Genomic DNA, 20,655 nt, shown 5'->3' with positions numbered 1-20,655 from the left:
AGCGTGAGTTATAGATCTGCCTTGTACCTCAGTGCAACCAATTTACTGTCCCCCCAAATGCCCAGTCACAGTCACACACTTGGATTAGCAGGTCAGTGTGGAAATAAAATGACTGACTATAACCCCAACCCATCTGTTTGGTTCAATAGTGCATGTTTAAAACTTGGAACAGAAAGCCCTGCTAAGTGCCTTGGTCCAAGGTTGGGGGTGATATTCACTTGCGGGGTACCTAACAAATTGGCACCACCCAGTTAATTGGCCGTTTGTTGCCCTACAAGTGAATATTATAGTTTAATGCACATATATTGCATTTTTGGTGTTACTTCTCTCCACCAACCTGTGAGAGCCAAAGTGGGGTTCTAGTAGGGTTTGGTTACACTCTAACCTGTGATTGTCTAATATGTCAGGATGGGGGAGTTTTGGGAAGACAGACTACAACATTTTACAAGGGTCATCACTATGTTTAATGTATCCCCCCAATACCATGAGGCCTGCAGCTCTACTCTAAATACCCAGTAGTCCTAGAGTAAGAACCTGATCATTATAGGGCACTACCCTTAACCATCTTGGTAACCCCCCTGTCTCTCTAATAGCGTTTGGTGAGACAGGAATGTGATGGTATAATGCCTGGGGGTGCATCATGGACAGTTTCTTCTACAGTTATGTGGAGGGAACTGAAATATATTCTGTAGTTAAATATACATTTCATTTCTACTATAGTCAGTAGGTGGCAGTAGCTCCTAAGGTTGGTCTTTGATTAGGGCTCCCCTGGTAGTTTCTAGTGAAGAGGAAAGTCCAAATGTGAAAAACATATATAAATGGGCCGAGAGGGAGAAACAGCTGCCATAAGTAGGACTAGTCAGTGTTGATGTAGTGGCACCGGGAAGGAAGGTTAGTTACTATGAGCATCCCTGGCCCCAGTGGGGAAAGTGACCACATGGAGAAACTAAAGGATCCAGCTTGTAAGGCCCAGGTCTGGGAAGCACCAGTCATGGTTGACCACCATCTTGCCCTGTGGTCTCCATCTTGCCCTATCGTCTCCAGCTTGCCCTACTGTCTCCACCTTGCCCTACCGTCTCTATCTTACCTTACCGTCTCTACCTTGCCCTACTGTCTCCACCTTGCCCTACTGTCTCCACCTTGGCTGGAGCAGGTATTCCAAGATATTAAAGATAAGAAAGGTTGTTCTAACCTATGCACCCTCTCTGCTTGAGGCACCCACAAATTTAAATCTCTCTTTTATTACTCTCCCCCCTAGACAAAGCTTAAAGGGGATATAAAGGCAAAAGAATGAAATCCATTTTTACTTTCTTTAATGAAAAATAAATCTCTCTCTAATATACGGTAATTAAAAAAATTCGACCACTTTTATAATAAATCTGACTGTATGCAGTGAAATTCCCCCTTCGTTTATTTGTTCTGACTGCTGTGGATAGGAAACTTCAGACAGTCCCTAACTGATCTGCAGGGAAACAATCATACTTTCAACCAGCAGGAGGAGCCCTCACCTTATTTCCCAGAACTCGAGCAGCTTTGTTTGTTTCCCTGTAGAGCAGCCGATGACTGTGTAGAGATTTGTATTGGATTTTATTTTTGCCTTTAAAATCCCTTTCATGTATGTATTAAACAATACAAAAACTATAAAATCCACATTAGATGACATGACAACACAGGGCCCAGTGCAGTCTGTATATTCTGATTATTAATCAGTCTTGTGTATTGGCTTCTGGCAGATATTATTTGACCTCCCAACAGCACCACCCTGAGCATGTGCACAGTCTTGGTCTTGCAAAGATGTATAACAAAGTTACAAGATGGTGACCCCCTGTGGCCAACTTTGAAAGCATAAATCATTTGTTTGATTAGGCTTGTGGTGCAGTAAATTCATGTTTATGTTTAGTATACAAAATACAGCATTTCTAGCCTTATTCTATTTTACTCTTTACTTCCCCTTTATTGGGGCATCCAGAGCCTGATATTGAATAAAACCAGTGCAGTTGTGTATAAAGAGGGTGGATACAGATAACAGATTCCCGGCAGGGGTGGTGGGAATTGGAGAGATTGAATGAAATAGAAGGTTCATTCATGTCTGTAATCCACTGGCCTGGAGAGCAGAGAAGCTGAAATGTTTCCAGCAGCAGAGTAATAGAAGGTACCACCATGAGATTAATACTGGAGGGCTGCCAGCACAGGGCAGAGTGGGACCTCCAGCAGTTTTGGAATGAGACGTGCAGGAGACTCACTATCGCATGTGGGGCTGCATTGTGCAGTGTTTATCAGAGAAGCAGCAGGAACCTCCCTTGGGGCTGCAGGAACCTCCCTCGTTGTAGCAGGACAAACAGTGCAACAACCAATGGCAACGTGATGGAGACAGGGGAATCCTGCCTGGAGGCTGCACCAATCACAGAAGGCTGACAATTCTCTAACCTCCACCCCCTCCCATGGGGAGACTGAAAGAATGAGGACTCTGTGCAGTCAGTTTCTCATGTTTCCTTCTATTCCAGTGAGGGGCCCCAGTTTGGCCAAGAGCCCCTCTGCCTGCCGGCCTCTCACTCAACCCCCAACCGTGCCCCTCACTCCCCATAGCAACACAATGGTCGGCTCAGAGGAGAACAAAGGGGGGATTATAAGGCTGGGAAGCCCATAGCAAACAAGGCTGCAGAGGTTCGATACCCACAGTGGGTGCACAGTGGGCACAAGTAGTTGATTTAAATTAGGACTTGAGTTCAGAAGAGGAATGTGCAGAAGTCACAACTGTACAACTCCCAGCACCCTCTGACAACCAAGCCCATGTGAAGAAAACTACAGCTGCAATATGCTATGGATATGACATTCACAGCACAAGGTCTGGCCATATAGTGGTGAATTCCCAGTAGATACACAAGCAAGAGCACAATTGGCATGAAAATATATAATTAAAACTTACAGCCTGTGCTGGTGGACTACATTTCCCAGCATCCCCAGGCAGTAGATAGGCTGAAAGGTCAGAGATTTACCAAACAGCGCTCCCTGAGCCATTAAATCACATTCCAACTGCCACATTCCTAAACTGCTGACATGTCTTGTAACGTGTGCAGCCTCATTAAGAACATTAATTGCTGTCACTTATTGCATGGAGCACCCCCACCCCCCAATGTTCCAATTACTGGGCAGTGAACGGTGCAGAGTTAGAGAACAGGGCTGGACTGTGCATGGGACAAACTCTGCCCAGGGGCATCACAAACTGCCCACACTCTTGGGGAGTGGGGTAACTAATTCTGAGCCCTACAGAAAACACACTGTGAACCCCATTGTTGCTAAAAAGGGGCGCCAGTCATTCAGCTCTCAGTGTACGTTGCCAACTAGACCCTACAAGCCAGTGACAGAGGCCCAAAGCCAAAGTCCTGTAGTACCCATGTTTGTAAATATGCCCTTCCACTGTCATTGAAAGGGTCCTTGTAAAGAAGGACCCCCCATCCCCCATCAGGAAAGCAGGTCAAGGAATGGTGGGACAGCAGGTCGGCATCCCAATCCCCCCAGGCTCCTCAGCTCATGCAAATCAATCAAATATACAGAGACTTGTCCTTGTTCTTGTGAGGAACATTGGAAAACATTGTATCAGCTGGTAGGAAACGCCACCATCTCCTCTTACTATCTCCATCTTGCCTTACTGTCACCATCTCCTCTTACTGTCCCCATCCTTGCCCTATTGTCACATCTCCTCTTACTGTCCCCATTCTTGCCTTACTGTCACCATCTCCTCTTACCGTCTCCATCTTGCCGTATTGTAACCATCTCCCCTGTCCCCATCCTTGCCCTACTGCAGGGATCCCCAACCTTTTAAACCTGTGAGCAACATTCAGAAGTAAAAGGAGTTGGGGAGCAATACATGCATAGCAAATGATCTTGGGTTGCCAAATAAGTGCTATGATTGGCCATTTGGTAGCCCCTATGTGGATTGTCAACCTACATTGAGGCTCTGTTTGGCAGTACATCTGGTTTTTATGCAACCAAAACTTGCCTCCAAGCCTGGAATTCAAAAATAAGCTCCTGCTTTGAGGCCACTGGGAGCAACATCCAAGGTGTTGGAGAGCAACATGTTACTCACAAGCTACTGGTTGGGGATCACTGCCCTACTGTCACCATCTCCTCTTACTTTCCCCATCCTTGCCCTACTGTCACCATCTCCTCTTACTGTCCCCATCTCCTCTTACTGTCCCCATCCTTGTCCTACTGTCACCATCTCCTCTTACTGTCTCCATCTTGCCCTACTGTAACCATCTCCCCTAACCGTCCCCATCCTTGCCCTACTGTCACCATCTCCTCTTACCGTCTCCATCTTGCCCTATTGTAACCATCGCCTCTAACTGTCCCCATCCTTGCCCTACTGTCACCATCTCCTCTTACTGTCTCCATCTTGCCCTACTGTCTCCTTCTCCTCTTACTTTCCCCATCCTTGCCCTACTGTCACCATCTTGCCCTATTGTAACCATCTCCCCTAACTGTCCCCATCCTTGCCCTACAGTCACCACCTCCTCTTACCGTCTCCATCTTGCCCTATTGTAACCATCTCCTCTTACTGTCTCCATCTTGCCCTACTGTCACCATCTCCTCTTACTGTCCCCATCCTTGCCCTATTGTCACCATCTCCTCTTACTGTCCCCATCCTTGGCCTACTGTCACCATCTCCTCTTACTGTCCCCATCCTTGCCCTATTGTCACCATCTCCTCTTACTGTCCCCATCCTTGCCCTATTGTCACCATCTCCTCTTACTGTCCCCATCCTTGCCCTACTGTCACCATCTCCTCTTACTGTCCCCATCCTTGCCCTATTGTCACCATCTCCTCTTACTGTCCCCATCCTTGCCCTACTGTCACCATCTCCTCTTACAGTCTCCGTCTTGCCCTGTCACCATCCCCTCTTACTGTCTCCATCTTGTCCTATTGTCGCCATCCTTGCCCTACTGTCTCCGTCTTGCCCTACTGTTTCCGTCTTGCCCTACTGTCACCATCTTGCCCTATTGTAACCATCTCCCCTAACTGTCCCCATCCTTGCCCTACAGTCACCATCTCCTCTTACCGTCTCCATCTTGCCCTATTGTAACCATCTCCTCTTACTGTCTCCATCCTTGGCCTACTGTCACTATATCCTCTTACTGTCCCCATCCTTGCCCTATTGTCACCATCTCCTCTTACTGTCCCCATCCTTGCCCTATTGTCACCATCTCCTCTTACTGTCCCCATCCTTGCCCTACTGTCACCATCTCCTCTTACAGTCTCCGTCTTGCCCTGTCACCATCCCCTCTTACTGTCTCCATCTTGTCCTATTGTCGCCATCCTTGCCCTACTGTCTCCGTCTTGCCCTACTGTTTCCGTCTTGCCCTACTGTCACCATCTCCCTTTACTGCCTCCATCTTGCCCTACTGTCTCCATCTCCTCTTATTGTCACCATCTCCCCTAATTGTCCCCATCCTTGCCCTACTGTCTCCATCTTGCCCTACTATCTTCATCTTGCCCTGCCATTGAGCCATTATGTGCCCCGCAGGTAAATACTAGATAGTACATATCTCTCTACAGACACTTCTCTCCCCTATTTGCCTGAGCCTATTCCGACCTCAGATAACGTTTTACCATTGTTTCTTTTCTGATTTTCATGTTTATTTTCCTATTATAAAAGTACTTCTTTTTTTGCTATCACCCATGATTTCCCCATGTGCTCAGAGGGAGATTTAAAGGAATAGTTCAGTGTGAAAATAAAAACTGGGTAAATAGATAGGCTGTGCAAAATAAATAATGTATCTAATATAGTTAGTTAGACAAAAATGTAATGTATAACGGCTGGAGTGAGTGGATGTGTAACATAATAGCCAGAACACTACTTCCTGCTTTTCAGCTCTCTAACTCTGAGTTAGTCAGTGACTATAAGGGGGGCCACATGGGACATAACTGTTCAGTGAGTTTGTAATTGATCCTCAGCATTCAGCTCAGATTCAAAAGCAACAGTTATGTCCCATGTGACCCTCCCTCAAGTCTCTGATTGGTTACTGCCTGATAACCACGGTAACCAGTCAGTGTAAACGAAGAGATCTGAAAAGCAGGAAGTAGTGTTCTGACTGACATGTTATAGATCAAATCACTCCAGCCTTTATACATTACATTTTTGGCTAACTAACTATATTAGAAACAATTTTTATTTTGCACAGCCTGTCTATTTACCCAGTTTTTATTTTTACACTGAACAATTCCTTTAAAAAAAAAAAAAAATGAATTCTGTATAAACAAGACCCGCCCTTTTCCAAGCTGCTGTTGGTGTCTCCGGAGGAGTTCATGATACCAGGGGTTTAAAGAACTAAACCCTAAAAAGGAGTGTGCCTATGGCCAAATATTACACTCTATATTGAACTTAAACCTTAAGGTTCTGCATCTCTATAGCAGCAATGATCCAGGACTTCAAACTTGTCACAGGGGGTCACCATCTTGGAAAGTGTCTGTGACACTCACATGCTCAGTGGGCTCTGATTGGCTGTTGAGAAGCTAAGCTTAGGGCTCGTCACTAATTATCCAGCAGAAAATGAGCTTCCCTGGCTGTAATATAAGCTGATGCTACAGGTTTGCTGATTATTCAATTCTGATGCTAATTGCACTGGTTTCTGTGCTGCCATCTAGTAATTATGTGTATTAATTACTAATCAGCCTTATATTGTGACATTTCTATTCTATGTGTACTGTATATTGTGAGTGGCTCCCTAAGCTCAGTAAGTGACAGCAGCACAGAGCATGTGAATCAGTGAATCAGCAGAAAAGAAGATGGGGAGCTACTGGGGCATCTTTGGAGACACAGATCTTTACTGCTAAAGGGCTGTGGTTGCTTTGGGCTGATACAGAATTTTCTATAGGCACCCGAGGACTCCCCCAGCCGACACTGAAGGCCTACGCATGGGCTCAGTATAGATGGTGAGCTCTTGTGGGCAGGACCCTTTTCAGAATTGCATCTGCTCGCCTGCATTTCAGTCATAGTTTTCCCTTATGTATTGGTTTATTATGGGAGAGCTGGTGTTAAGAAGTTTAAAAATGTTCTGATCTCTATCTTAGTGTTTAATGGACAACCATTAATGGACCCTCCAAACACTTCACCAGAAATAAAGACTTTTTTCAATTTCTATTTTTTGTTTATGCCCATTTTTCCAAAATCTCAGTGTAACGTTGGATGCCGGTGCCTGTGGTGTGTGAGTGTGAGTGTGAGTGAGGCAGCTGAGTGATCCAGGGGCAGGTTTCAATTGGCTTAATTCAGGGGTGCCCAGACTTTGTTACCCTGAGATCTACTCTCAACGCCTGACCCCCATCAGGAGATCTACCTTCAAAAAAATAGTGAGTCGTCTATCATACAAGTATCCGAAGCCCATAAATTTGTTGGATGGTTCTCCAAATGGTTGTGGAAGATTCTATAATCCTTTATAATAAAGTCCAAGTGTCTCTGCGTCCAGTCCCTGTGTCCGTGGGATTGCGCTACTGCACATGTGCCCCACGGACCGTCTCTGGCGCATACCTCCCAACTGCGCATATGCTGCGTATATGCAGCCAATGAGCGCGCCGTACGATCCCAGCCAATGAGCGCGCAGGGAGTTGAGGCATGCGCAGTACCGAGTACAATGTCAATGTTACCGTTTGTGAGTCGGACTGCTCTGCGCCCTGCTGTGTATCTGAAGACATGGAGCAGGCTAGGGGTAGGCAAGCAACAGTGCACCAGGGGCGCAGCCATGCTAAGCTGCAGGTTGTTGGGCACTCACCCAAGAAAGGCGCCTATTGAATCCCTAAACACGGCTCAAGGGGCCAAGGACTTCATCTACAGCCTGCACGCCACCGAGAGGAGCTGCCTCCTGCGGGAACTGCACAAATTTGAATCTATAGCAATTGCACAAGGTCAGTGGAATGCGTCGAGCTACTGAATTTACGTTTCGTTTTTAGGAACACCGCTTTGCTTTTGCTGCTGAAGAAATGTAGCTTTCTGTATTTATTTTTCTTGGCATGCCAGGGTTATATGTGATCATTTTAAATTGAAATGTGCAACCTTCAGTTGTTGCTGAACTGCGGCCCTAGGGTTCTAGACTGTAGTGTGGATGTCAAGTTGTTCATTTGGTGCATATACTGTGCATGTCTGCGTGTGTGTTGGAGTGTTTGTGCTCATATCATTAGAGCTGTAAGGAGTCACATCCAAGGGTCAGTGCTCTCTGAACTGGGGCAGCTTTGCCTTGAATTAGCTCCTTGGAACAACTGAATGTTTCTGGCAAAGGTGCAGTAATGTCACATCTGGATATTCCCTTGGTATACAAAGCTCTTCTCTACAGTAAAGCACCGCTGAACTGTTGTGCTCTTAGTGCATAAGGATAGTGCATAGGATCTGCTGTGCCTATTTTATTGTAACTGCCGATGTCCACAATAGAAAGTGTCTAGGTGTTGGCTGATCAGATTTGGGGTGTTTGGCCAGTCATGTTAACTTAAAGTCACCCCTGCAAACTCCCCCCCCCCAAAAAAAATCTATGCTTAAAGGGATATGCTCATGGGAAAAATGTGTTTTTCAAAATACATCATTCAATAGTGCTAATCCTGCAGAAGTCTCCACTGAAATCCATTTCTCAAAAGAGATTTGTTTATCCTCTATAATAAAGTTGAAGTGTCTCTGCGTCCAGTCCCTGTGCAAACAATTTTGTCCCTCTTTCTTATTCTGAAATGTTGGGAGGTATGCTGGCGAATGTTTGGCTACATATGTTCTAGCGCCCGTTAATTTAACGGGCTTAATGTCTAGTTCTTTATATAATATGTTCGACATATCTCCATGTCTGTTTCCCAGTAAACCTCTTGCTGCTTCTATCTGTTGAGATTGTATTAGATTGTATAAGATTGTATAAGATTGTATAAGATTGTATTAGATTGTATAAGATTGTATAAGATTGTATTAGATTGTATAAGATTGTATAAGATTGTATAAGATTGTATTAGATTGTATTAGATTGTATTAGATTGTATTAGATTGTATTAGATTGTATTAGATTGTATTAGATTGTATTAGATTGTATAAGATTGTATAAGATTGTATTAGATTGTATTAGATTGTATTAGATTGTATAAGATTGTATTAGATTGTATTAGATTGTATTAGATTGTATAAGATTGTATAAGATTGTATTAGATTGTATTAGATTGTATTAGATTGTATTAGATTGTATTAGATTGTATTAGATTGTATAAGATTGTATAAGATTGTATAAGATTGTATTAGATTGTATAAGATTGTATAAGATTGTATTCTGCAGTTATGAGACTTGGCTTGTGCCCAGGGTCATTGAATACAAATATTACAAAGACGTTGAAGTCCTGGCTGCCAAAACATGACCAGGATAGTAACATTGCTGGTTTTTATCTGTTATTTATGTCTCTCCATAAACATTAGTCCCCAAAATGACATTAACATTAACAAAACATTATCTTTTAGCAATCAAGAGAGAGAAAATGAATGAGTTTGCCTTTTTCTATACCTTTCATCAGATTCTTTTTTCCCCTCCACTACTGAAATAAAAACAGGAGCAAGTTGCTGAGGATCAATAATAACAAAAGTAGAAATAGTCTGAAGTTGGAAACATGAACCGAAGCTTCAGAACCTGAATGGAAGAGAAAAACAATATTTCTCCATAAAGCCAATACTCCCGACAGTGAGAATTAATCCCTAATTTGTAAAAAGGCTCAATAAAGGCTTAATAAATACACGGACAGACAGAAAAGTCGTGTTGACTTTCGGAGCTGCAAATCGTTGATCATTTCTTGGTATTTTTTCCCTTCAACATTAGGTGATAAGTCAGAACACAAACCTTAAGGCTGAAGAAGCAGCAGGAGGAGACGGTCGGGTAGTGACGAGACGCGGCCTGGACTAGTGACACTCACACAGCAGCGACGCAGCAGAACAAGAACAGACACGAGGGGAGGAGCCACCGTGGGAAATGGAGGAGCGGTCCTAGAGCCTGCTGCTTGCGCTGAAACAGCTTCTGAACATTAAAGGGATACTGTCACGGGAAAAAATGTTTTTTTCAAAATGAATCGGTTAATAGTGCTGCTCCAGCAGAATTCTGCACTGAAATCCATTTCTCAAAAGAGCAAACAGATTTTTTTATATTCAATTTTGAAATCTGACATGGGGTTAGACATTTTGTCAATTTCTCAGCTGCCCCTGGTCATGTGACTTGTGCCTGCACTTTAGGAGAGAAATGCTTTCTGGCAGGCTGCTGTTTTTCCTTCTCAATGTAACTGAATGTGTCTCAGTGGGACCTGGATTTTACTATTGAGTGCTGTTCTTAGATCTACCAGGCAGCTGTTATCTTGTGTTAGGGAGCTGCTATCTGGTTACCTTCCCATTGTTCTTTTGTTTGGCTGCTGGGAGGGGGGGAAGGGAGGGGGTGATATCAGTCCAACTTGCAGTACAGCAGTAAAGAGTGATTGAAGTTTATCAGAGCACAAGTCACATGACTGGGGGCAGCAGGGAAATTGACATTATTTCTAGCCCCATGTCAGATTTCAAAATTGAATATAAAAAAATCTGTTTGGTCTTTTGAGAAATGGATTTCAGTGCAGAATTCTGCTGGAGCAGCACTATTAACTGATTCATTTTGAAAAAACTATTTTTTTGACATGACTTTGAATCGAGGATTCGTACGATTTTCGGATCGTGTGTGGAGAGTGCCGACATCTTTCGTCTGGTGGAGATCGGTCGTTTGGTCGATCGTTCAGGTTTGATTTTGATCCGACTGATCCCGCCGGAGCCCATTGTAATCGGATCGTTCAGCCATACGGGCGAACTTTCAGATTACCCCGATATAGCCGTGCTCGTTAATGGCATATGAGGGAAAGATCCGCTCGTTTGGCAATGTCACCAAACGAGCGGATCTTTGCGTCTATGGCCACCATTAGTTACGCCGCTGCCCAAGTGTTCCACGTCCCTTTCTCTCTGGTCGGTCACAGTCTACCAGGAACAATACAGGGATCTACTAGTAAACCACGATCAACGTCCTGGGCACCCCTGCATGAGTTGGTGCATGAGTTGGTGCATGAGTTGGTGCATGAGTTGGTGCATGAGTTGGTGCATGAGTTGGTGCATGAGTTGGTGCATGAGTTGGTGCATGTCTCAGTCAGATCTATGGGGAATATAAGTGTAACTATTGTATCAAGTCTAACAGTTGCCTTTAATGTCACTCAGGGATTCTGCTCAGCAGGGACAAACACATCGATCAACTAAATGTATCAATTTACATCAGTTACAGAGTCGCCGACCCGCCCATCTCTCAGAGCTGCTTTGAAACATAAAAAGGCGAATAATACAACTTTATACTTCAATATTAGTAAAACAGTCACACATAGAAAATAGAAAGTAATTGGAATTGTTTCATTCACTTCTTCCCTTTAGGCTGTAAATGAAATACTAAATGGTTGTTATGGTCACTAACACTGGCAACCAAAAAAACAGACTGAGTGTAAGCCCCGTGCAACACACACATCCCCCGCATAGAGAAGCAATGTGGGAATTCTGCACAAGAGAAAAGCAAATTTGTCCACTAATAGAACTTTACCAAAAGTGCAACCCTACTCACTGCCCCCATATCCCACACTTGCAGAATATAAGGGGGTGTCTCTGTAGGTACAAGAGGAGGAGATACAGTAGGAGAGTGAGTAGTTACTAGTGGTACATTGGATACAGTAGGAGAGTGAGTAGGTACAAGAGGAGATACAGTAGGAGAGTGAGTAGGTACAAGAGGGGATACAGTAGGAGAGTGAGTAGGTACAAGAGGGGATACAGTAGGAGAGTGAGTAGGTACAAGAGGGGATACAGTAGGAGAGTGAGTAGGTACAAGAGGGGATACAGTAGGAGAGTGAGTAGGTACAAGAGGGGATACAGTAGGAGAGTGAGTAGGTACAAGAGGAGATACAGTAGGAGAGTGAGTAGGTACAAGAGGGGATACAGTAGGAGAGTGAGTAGGTACAAGAGGAGATACAGTAGGAGAGTGAGTAGGTACAAGAGGAGATACAGTAGGAGAGTGAGTAGGTACAAGAGGAGGAGATACAGTAGGAGGGTGAGTAGGTACAAGAGGAGATACAGTAGGAGAGTGAGTAGGTACAAGAGGAGATACAGTAGGAGAGTGAGTAGGTACAAGAGGAGATACAGTAGGAGAGTGAGTAGGTACAAGAGGAGATACAGTAGGAGAGTGAGTAGGTACAAGAGGAGATACAGTAGGAGAGTGAGTAGGTACAAGAGGAGATACAGTAGGAGGGTGAGTAGGTACAAGAGGAGGAGATACAGTAGGAGGGTGAGTAGGTACAAGAGGAGATACAGTAGGAGAGTGAGTAGGTACAAGAGGAGATACAGTAGGAGAGTGAGTAGGTACAAGAGGAGATACAGTAGGAGAGTGAGTAGGTACAAGAGGAGATACAGTAGGAGAGTGAGTAGGTACAAGAGGGGATACAGTAGGAGGGTGAGTAGGTACAAGAGGAGATACAGTAGGAGGGTGAGTAGGTACAAGAGGAGGAGATACAGTAGGAGGGTGAGTAGGTACAAGAGGAGATACAGTAGGACAGTGAGTAGGTACAAGAGGAGATACAGTAGGACAGTGAGTAGGTACAAGAGGAGATACAGTAGGACAGTGAGTAGGTACAAGAGGAGATACAGTAGGAGGGTGAGTAGGTACAAGAGGAGATACAGTAGGACAGTGAGTTGGCACAATTGGAGATACAGTAGGAGGGTGAGTAGTTACTAGTGGTACATTGGGTGCAGTGGGGGGGGTGCGAGTGATTTTGGTGCAGGTGCGACAGTGTCGGTGACAATTGGGGGATGGGGTCGGGCAGTGGACGTTACAGGAGGGGTCGGTAGAGGATGTGACAGAGGGAGCGATACAAAGGGATCAGATCGGCAGATACAGAGAGAGACAATGGGGAAGATGAAGTGTCAGTGACTCACGTTTCTCGGTCACCCCCATAAACCTCCGATACGAGCGACTCCCAGCGAGGCCTCCGCAATGTGTGACTGGAACACGCCCAGCAGCCCCCGCGCATGCGCAACAACTGGAGACACCGGGGGGATTGGGGGACGTTACCCCGGACTGGACTGCGCAATCACGTGACACAGTCATTGGGGGGGATGTCTCAGGTGTGTCCTACTGGTGTCACGTGTTGTCTCTGTGACTGACAGCTCAACCCCAGGCTCTTTCTATTCATTCCCTTCTATTTGCCACTCGCTTATTCTTCCCACTCACTGACGGACTGACGGACTGACGGACTGACTCTTGTGCTGGAATATTTCTTACTTCACTGGCGCCACCTGCTGTATCATCAGAGAACACTTGTCTATCAGAGAACACTTGTATCATCAGAGAACACTTGTATCATCAGAGAACACTTGTATCATCAGAGAACACTTGTCTATCAGAGAACACTTGTCTATCAGAGAACACTTGTCTATCAGAGAACACTTGTCTATCAGAGAACACTTGTATCATCAGAGAACACTTGTCTATCAGAGAACACTTGTCTATCAGAGAACACTTGTCTATCAGAGAACACTTGTCTATCAGAGAACACTTGTATCATCAGAGAACACTTGTATCATCAGAGAACACTTGTCTATCAGAGAACACTTGTATCATCAGAGAACACTTGTCTATCAGAGAACACTTGTCTATCAGAGAACACTTGTCTATCAGAGAACACTGTGTCTATCACAGAGAACACTTGTATCATCAGAGAACACTTGTATATCAGAGAACACTTGTCTATCAGAGAACACTTGTCTATCAGAGAACACTTGTCTATCAGAGAACACTTGTCTATCAGAGAACACTTGTATCATCAGAGAACACTTGTATCATCAGAGAACACTTGTCTATCAGAGAACACTTGTCTATCAGAGAACACTTGTCTATCAGAGAACACTTGTCTATCAGAGAACACTTGTCTATCAGAGAACACTTGTATCATCAGAGAACACTTGTATCATCAGAGAACACTTGTATCATCAGAGAACACTTGTATCATCAGAGAACACTTGTCTATCAGAGAACACTTGTATATCAGAGAACACTTGTCTATCAGAGAACACTTGTCTATCAGAGAACACTTGTCTATCAGAGAACACTTGTATCATCAGAGAACACTTGTCTATCAGAGAACACTTGTATCATCAGAGAACACTTGTATCATCAGAGAACACTTGTCTATCAGAGAACACTTGTCTATCAGAGAACACTTGTATCATCAGAGAACACTTGTATCATCAGAGAACACTTGTATCATCAGAGAACACTTGTATCATCAGAGAACACTTGTCTATCAGAGAACACTTGTATCATCAGAGAACACTTGTCTATCAGAGAACACTTGTCTATCAGAGAACACTTGTCTATCAGAGAACACTTGTCTATCAGAGAACACTTGTATCATCAGAGAACACTTGTCTATCAGAGAACACTTGTATCATCAGAGAACACTTGTATCATCAGAGAACACTTGTCTATCAGAGAACACTTGTATCATCAGAGAACACTTGTCTATCAGAGAACACTTGTCTATCAGAGAACACTTGTATCATCAGAGAACACTTGTCTATCAGAGAACACTTGTATCATCAGAGAACACTTGTCTATCAGAGAACACTTGTCTATCAGAGAACACTTGTATCATCAGAGAACACTTGTATCATCAGAGAACACTTGTATCATCAGAGAACACTTGTATCATCAGAGAACACTTGTCTATCAGAGAACACTTGTATCATCAGAGAACACTTGTATCATCAGAGAACACTTGTCTATCAGAGAACACTTGTCTATCAGAGAACACTTGTCTATCAGAGAACACTTGTCTATCAGAGAACACTTGTCTATCAGAGAACACTTGTATCATCAGAGAACATTTGTCTATCAGAGAACACTTGTATATCAGAGAACACTTGTCTATCAGAGAACACTTGTCTATCAGAGAACACTTGTCTATCAGAGAACACTTGTCTATCAGAGAACACTTGTCTATCAGAGAACACTTGTATCATCAGAGAACACTTGTCTATCAGAGAACACTTGTCTATCAGAGAACACTTGTCTATCAGAGAACACTTGTCTATCAGAGAACACTTGTATCATCAGAGAACACTTGTCTATCAGAGAACACTTGTCTATCAGAGAACACTTGTCTATCAGAGAACACTTGTCTATCAGAGAACACTTGTATCATCAGAGAACACTTGTCTATCAGAGAACACTTGTCTATCAGAGAACACTTGTATCATCAGAGAACACTTGTATCATCAGAGAACACTTGTCTATCAGAGAACACTTGTATCATCAGAGAACACTTGTCTATCAGAGAACACTTGTATCATCAGAGAACACTTGTATCATCAGAGAACACTTGTCTATCAGAGAACACTTGTATCATCAGAGAACACTTGTCTATCAGAGAACACTTGTATCAGGGGCTGGAGGGCAGGTGTACAGTGCAGAGTCATTTGGTGCATAGGAGACTTAGGTACAAGGAGACCATTCATCCCAGGGTCCCAAATTCCTTAATATTTCTTCTGTGTTTTTTTTTAATCTTTGAGGTCTGACATCATGTTGAGATTCTGGTGAGTTGCTAATGTGGTGCCGCTATTCAAAAAAGGATCCCGTTCTTAGTCTCAAAATTATAGGCCGGTTAGTCTGACACCAGTGGAAGGAAAGGCTTTGTAAGGGTTAATAAAGAATTCAATACTTGACAACATTGCAAATCATAATCAGTTGTGCAGCATGCTTTTATGTGTAATAGATCTTGCCTGACTAATTAAATTGCCTTTTATGAGAAGGTGAGCAGAGACCTGGATTCTAGGATGGCAGTGGATGTGATTTACTAAGACTTTGCTAAAGCATTTGATACAGTGTCACACAGAAGGTTAATGGTTAAATGAAGGAATGTTGGCCTGGAACATAGTATTTGTACTGAGTTTAGGATAATATTTTTGCAGATGAGACTAAATTGTGCAGAACTATAACTCCCATGCAGGATGCTGCCACTTCGCACAGTGATTTGTCACAATTTGATATCATGAAGTATAAGGCAGTTGGGAGCCTGAAGACTGGGGTGTGACCATACACAGCATTACACAGATCCAAATCCATGATAATGGTGAAATAATTTTTAAAGGAGTTGTTCACGAACTTTTAGTAGAATGTAGAGAGTTCAAATTCTGAGACAATTTGTAACAGGTTTTTGACTTATTTAGCTTTTTATTCAGCAGCTCTCCAGTTTGCAATTTCAGCAGTTTGGTTGCTAGGGTCCAAACTACCCTAGCAACCATGCATTGATTTGAATAAGAGGCTGGAATATGAATAAGAGAGGCCTGAATAGAAAGACGAGGAATAAAAAGTAACAATAACAATACATTTTTAGCCTAACAGAGCATTTGTTTTTTAGGTGGGGTCAGTGACCCCAATTTGAAAGCTGGAAAGAATCAGAAGAGGAAGGCAAATAACTCAAAAGCTAGAAAAAAGAAAAAATGACCAATTGAAAAGTTGCTTAGAATTGGCCATTCTATAACATACTAAAAGTTTCCTTAAAGGTGAACCACCTATTTAATAAACGTAGAAGTGATAGAAGTCACAAAGTATAGACAAAGTAGTAGTAGAAGGTGTCAGGGATACAGTCCAGACACAGGCCAAAGAGTAAGGGCAGAGGCAGACAAACAAAGTCGAGGGTCAGGTCAGGAGTCAGAACCGGGGAATCCACAAGCAGAGCAATGAGGGGCCACTAGGGAACAGGAAGTTGGAAGACGAATTAAAGAAGAATTTAATGAACAGGGCTCAAGGTCAAGCTTATAAAGGCTCAGGATTGGATCATGATAATGAGATGGGTGGAGAGGTAAAGCGCAAGACTGGAGAATATCACAAATAAAGAACAAGACTAAGGACCTCCAGTGGTTAAACAGGTAACTTAGCGCAAAGTCCAGAGTTCGAAACCGAGCAATTCCTGACAACTAAGGTGCAAAACTGCAAAATGAGGTTCAATGTTGATAAATGCAGGTTATGCACTAAATGGCAGTGTGTTTCCTTAAAGGGGAAGTAAAGTGTAAAATAGAATAAGGCTAGAAATGCTGTATTTTGTATGCTAAACATAAACATGAACTTACTGCACCACAAGTCTAATCAAACAAATGATTTATACTTTCAAACTTGGCCACAGGGGGTCACCATCTTGTAACTTTGTTATACATCTTTGCAAGACCAAGACTGTGCACATGCTCAGTGTGATCTGGGCTGCTTAGGGATCAACATAAATGATCAAAACAGCACAAGTGAAATAATATCTGCCAGAAGCCGATACAGCAAGACTGATTAATAATCAGAATATACAGACTGCACTGGCTCCTGTGTTGTCATGTAATCTAATGTGGATTTTATAGTTTTTGTATTGTTTAAGATAAACTTTCTCCAACTCAAAATAATCCTCCAAATAGAATCCCAGTTTATCTGTTCAAATCTGGCTCCATGATCTTTGTCCCTGCAGCTGGAGTTGGAAACAGTAAAGGGGATGTAAAGGCAAAAATAAAATCCAATACAAATCTCTACACAGTCGCGACTGCTCTACAGGGAAACAAACAAAGCTGCTTGAGTTCTGCATGGCTGGGAAGTAAGGCGGGGGCTCCCCCTGCTGTACATAAGTATGATTGTTTCCCTGCAGAGCAGTTAGGGACTGTCTGACAATTCCTATCCACAGTAGTAAATGAAGGGAGAATTTCACTGCATACAGTCAGGTTTCTTATAAAAACGGTACACATTTTTTAGTGTATAGTATATTGTAGATAGGTTTCTTTTTCATTAAAGAAAGTAAAAATGGGATTTTATTTTTTTGCCTTTACATGCCCTTTAAAGGAACAGTAACATCAAAAAATGAAAGTGTTGCCCTGCACTAGTAAAACTGGTGTATTTGTTTCACAATCACTACTATAGTTTATATAAATAAGCTGATGTGTAGCCACGGGGCAGCAATTCAAAGGTTACACAGCACATAAACTCTGTAGAACATAATGGTGTTATCTGTTATCCACTATTTATCCTGTGCCATATAGGCATTTTTCAATTTCCACCATTGCTACACAGCAGCTTGTTTATATAAACTATAGTCGTACTTATCTGTTATCTACTGTGTATCCTGTGCTTGAATGGCTGCCCCCATGGTTACACAGCAGCTTGTTTATATAAACTATAGTAGTACTTATCTGTTATCTACTGTGTATCCTGTGCTTGAATGGCTGCCCCCATGGCTACACAGCAGAGTGTTTATATAAACTATAGTAGTACTTATCTGTTATCTACTGTGTATCCTGTGCTTGAATGGCTGCCCCCATGGTTACACAGCAGCTTGTTTATATAAACTATAGTAGTACTTATCTGTTATCTACTGTGTATCCTGTGCTTGAATGTCTGCCCCCATGGTTACACAGCAGCTTGTTTATATAAACTATAGTAGTACTTATCTGTTACCTACTGTGTATCCTGTGCTTGAATGGCTGCCCCCATGGCTACACAGCAGCTTGTTTATATAAACTATAGTAGTACTTATCTGTTATCTACTGTTTGTCCTGTGCTTGAATGGCTGCCCCCATGGCTACGCAACAGCTTGTTTATATAAACTATAGTAGTACTTGATATTAGTACTTATCTGTTATCTAGTGTGTATCCTGTGCTTGAATGGCTGCCCCCATGGTTACACAGAAGCTTGTTTATATAAACTATAGTAGTATTTATCTGTTATCTACTGTGTATCCTGTGCTTGAATGGCTGCCCCCATGGTTACACAGAAGCTTGTTTATATAAACTATAGTAGTATTTATCTGTTATCTACTGTGTATCCTGTGCTTGAATGGCTGCCCCCATGGTTACACAGCAGCTTGTTTATATAAACTATAGTAGTATTTATCTGTTATCTACTGTTTATCCTGTGCTTGAATGGCTGCCCCCATGGTTATGCAGCAGCTTGTTTATATAAATTATAGTAGTACTTATCTGTTATCTACTGTGTATCCTGTGCTTGAATGGCTGCCCCCATGGCTACACAGCAGCTTGTTTATATAAACTATAGTAGTACTTATCTGTTATCTACTGTGTATCCTGTGCTTGAATGGCTGCCCCCATGGCTACACAGCAGCTTGTTTCTATAAACTATAGTAGTACTTATCTGTTATCTACTGTGTATCCTGCGCTTGAATGGCTGCCCCCATGGCTACACGGCAGCTTGTTTATATAAACTATAGTAGTACTTATCTGTTATCTACTGTGTATCCTGTGCTTGAATGGCTGCCCGCATAGCTGCACAGCAGCTTGTTTATGTAAACTATAGTAGTACTTATCTGTTATCTACTGTGTATCCTGTACTTGAATGGCTGCCCCCATGGCTACTCAACAGCTTGTTTATATAAACTATAGTAGTACTTATCTGTTATCTACTGTGTATCCTGTGCTTGAATGGCTGCCCCCATGGCTACATAGCAGCTTGTTTATATAAACTATAGTAGTACTTATCTGTTATCTACTGTGTATCCTGTGCTTGAATGGCTGCTCCGCATGGCTGCACAGCAGCTTGTTTATATAAACTATAGTAGTACATATCTGTTATCTACTGTGTATCCTGTGCTTGAATGGCTGCCCCCATGGCTACACAGCAGCTTGTTTATATAAACTATAGTAGTACTTATCTGTTATCTACTGTGTATCCTGTGCTTGAATGGCTGCCCCCATGGCTACACAGCAGCTTGTTTATACAAACTATAGTAGTACTTATCTGTTATCTACTGTGTATCCTGTGCTTGAATGGCTGCCCCCATGGCTACACAGCAGCTTGTCTATATAAACTATAGTAGTACTTATCTGTTATCTACTGTGTGTCCTGTGCTTGAATGGCTGCCCCCATGACTACACAGCAACTTGTTTATATAAACTATAGTAGTACTTATCTGTTATCTACTGTGTATCCTGTGCTTGAATGGCTAGTAGTAGTGTTTCTGAAGCAAAAGATCCGTTTTACCAACATAGGGCAACACCACATGATATTTTTATTACTTTAAAACACTTTTGGTGTTACTGTTCTTTTAAATGAGAAGGATCTTGGGGTCTTTGTAGATAACAAGTTGTCTAATTCTGGGCAGTGTCATTCTGTGGCTACTAAAGCAAATACAGTTCTGTCTTGTATAAAAAGGGGCATATGTTTATTCTGTTGCTCTGTCCTTGGCTCCTTTTCCCCACAGTCACTACCTAAACCTATTCCATGGGATTCTGTAACATTACTGGGTCACTGGAAATTCTTTGTACTTATAGTTATGGGGACAGGGGTCACCTTAGTCAGTGCAGTGTCACTTCCATAGAGAGGCGTGTCCAGAACACCATCAATGCTCCTGAGCTCAGCTCTCAAACTGGTTACATGTTTGTTCTTGGTTACATGTTCTTGGTTACACGTTCTTGCTTAGATTACATATTCTTGCTTACATGTTTGTTCATGGCAGCGCTGCCTAGCCCCAACCTTACCAGTCCCTGTTGCTAATTGTAAGCTCTTTGGAAACAGCTTTGTGCCCCACAACATGAACACAATAACTAGACAAGAATGTGAGACGTGACACGGGGG

General features: G+C 42.8%; 1 protein-coding gene across 3 annotated transcripts in view; it reads right to left on the bottom strand.

The window, feature by feature from the left end:
* Positions 1-13,125, bottom strand: part of mapre3.S (microtubule associated protein RP/EB family member 3 S homeolog) — a 28,788-nt gene extending 15,663 nt beyond the window's left edge. Inside the window, exon 1 of one of the 3 annotated variants that reach the window (XM_041563930.1) lies at positions 12,974-13,125. The gene's annotated coding sequence lies outside the window, so the exon portion shown is untranslated. 3 annotated transcript variants of the gene reach the window in all.
* Positions 13,126-20,655: the final 7,530 nt, after the last annotated feature.

This window comes from Xenopus laevis, chromosome 5S, assembly GCF_017654675.1.
Source record: "Xenopus laevis strain J_2021 chromosome 5S, Xenopus_laevis_v10.1, whole genome shotgun sequence".
Lineage (NCBI taxonomy): Eukaryota > Metazoa > Chordata > Amphibia > Anura > Pipidae > Xenopus > Xenopus laevis.
This window is presented reverse-complemented; position numbering and strand designations above follow the sequence as displayed.